The sequence below is a fragment of the Monodon monoceros genome, unplaced genomic scaffold, assembly GCF_005190385.1.
Source record: "Monodon monoceros isolate NGI ecotype Baffin Bay Population unplaced genomic scaffold, NGI_Narwhal_1 Super_Scaffold_11, whole genome shotgun sequence".
NCBI classification, from domain to species: domain Eukaryota; kingdom Metazoa; phylum Chordata; class Mammalia; order Artiodactyla; family Monodontidae; genus Monodon; species Monodon monoceros.
The window spans coordinates 19,767,785-19,770,023 of record NW_021703767.1 but is presented as its reverse complement, the minus strand read 5'-3'; the positions used below and the strand labels follow the sequence as shown (position 1 = coordinate 19,770,023).

The window sequence follows — 2,239 nt, the reverse complement described above, 5'->3', positions numbered from 1 at the left end:
ACTTTGTTATAGAGCAGAAACTACCATACCATTGTAAAGCAATTATACTCCAATAAAGACGTAAAAAAAAAAAAAAAAAAGTATGCCCTATGTGTTATATGGGCTCATTGGATGGTCACAAATGTGGAGGGAAAACAGTCAATATTTGAAGAGATATAATTATTTAAAAATTTGAGACTGCAAGTGGCTGTGTGCTGAGGGACCCGGGCTGCCATGGTCTCAGACTAAGATGAATTGAATCTTCTAGTTATCGTAGTTGATACCAGCCTAATTTGGTGGAGAAAGCAAGCATTAAAGTAATCTCAGTTTACTTTATCAAAATGCTTAAACGCAGTGATGGTGTTAGGAAATTCTCATTTATTCATGAATCGTTCCAACAAACTTGCTGTGATAGCAAGTCACATTCAAGAAACTCAATTCTTATATCCCGGAAAGAATGGCAGACTTGGAGACTTCTTTGGAGACTCTGGCAACCCTTCTTCTGAATTTAATCCCTCAGGAAGTGAAGATGAAAATATGAGTTGTTAACTTCAGCAAATAAAATTATTGTTGAAGAGATAAAAGATCTAATGACCAAGAGTGACATAGAGGATCAACATACAGAAACTCTGCTGGCAGGATCCCTCGCCAAAGTTGTTTGCTACATTCATGGAATGAAGAAGGAGGTTAAAGATAATCAGGAAGTTAAATCGTCTATTGGGTGATTAAGGCTGCAGAAGACAGTGTGTTGCAATATATGAACTTCATGAATGTCAACTTTGCAGCACAGAAGCAGAATATTTTGATTGGTGCCTGCGTGTTAGACTCTGATTCAGAACTCCTCCAAAAGGCTTGTGACATCACAGGGTGACTGTACTTGAAGGTGCCTCAGAGGCCCTCCCTTCTGCAGTATTTACTGTGAGTTTTTCTTCCTGATCAAGATCAGAGATCTCAGTTAATCCTCCCACCCCCAATTCTTGTTGACTACCGGGCTGCTTGTTTCTGTCATCGAAATCTCATCGAAATAGGCTACATCTGTTCTGTGTGCTTGTCAGTATTCTGCAATTTCAGCCCTATCTGCACTACATGCAAGACAGCCTTTAAGATTTCTCTACCTCCAGTACTGAAGGCCAAGAAAAAGTAACTAAAAATGTCTGCATGATAGTAAAAATTGTTTCTCCATCACTTAGAGCTATTAATAGAAATTATATGGCAAAATCTATGTTAGGAAGGCTCTGAAAAAAAGATGTGTGTAAGATAATTTTTAATGAACTTTCTTACAGGAAATATTGTAAAACATCATCCTCATCCTGTGTTTCTGGGGAGCTGATTTATTGGAGGCAGTCATTCTATGCAATATACCCTAAAATCTTTTCTGACTGTTTTTTGTCCAGAAATGGGGGAAGAAAGCACAAATTGTGACTAGATGATCATTTGTCAAAGACAGTCTGTGCTGATTATAGGTGTCAGAACCTACCCATCTAGGTTCCTACTATGAAATGTACAACATGAAATTTGAATGCAGTTTTGGAAAAAGTGACTATTTATGGAGTAATGGCATTAATCAAGATAGAACATCTTACTTGAATCAACACAACTTTGACAATAATCAAGTAAATAAAATCCTTATTTTCTAGATTGAGATTTAGCTCCAGATATCAGCAGATATTTATTCTTTTGTCTGACATCAGTACATGTTTAGACAGAGTCATCCAAATGATAGTTTGTCACTGAATATCTCTAAAAGCTGATTTTAAATGAATAAGGAGAGTGAGTGCAGTAGTCTGGTAGCAACTTTTTCTTTAGAAACAGTTGTGTGAAGAGCTTGTTTGTGAAAGCCAATGTCTGGGTTCTGAGGGGGAATTTCTTGGGGAGAATGGCTTCTTTACATTTAAGCGTTGCCCCCTCATAGAATTCATCCCTTTTTTAATGAGGAGGGGAAAAGCATTAATACTGAAGAACTGCTCTCTAGAAGCTTTGGACTTAATACTGTAAACTTCAATAAGTTCAAAAGAAAATTATTTGTAATTTCAACAATAAAAAAACTTATTTTTCTATGTAACCTTGAAGTTATTAAAAGTCCTTTTAAATTCCAGCATAGTGTAGAAAGGATTTTCAGGAATGGGCGCTGGTTTGATTTGTTTTTTAAAAGTATATTGACAAAAATCTATTTGTGTATACAACCTTGTATATAAATAAGATTTTATTTTTCTCTTGATACCATCTCAGAAACTGAGTTTCATTTAAGTAATTTGGTGTT

The 2,239-nt window shown here is 35.8% G+C and overlaps 1 pseudogene; it reads left to right on the top strand.

Moving 5' to 3' along the window:
* Positions 1-213: 213 nt before the first annotated feature.
* LOC114891243 lies at positions 214-1,141 on the top strand (annotated as a pseudogene).
* The last annotated feature ends 1,098 nt before the right edge of the window (positions 1,142-2,239 follow it).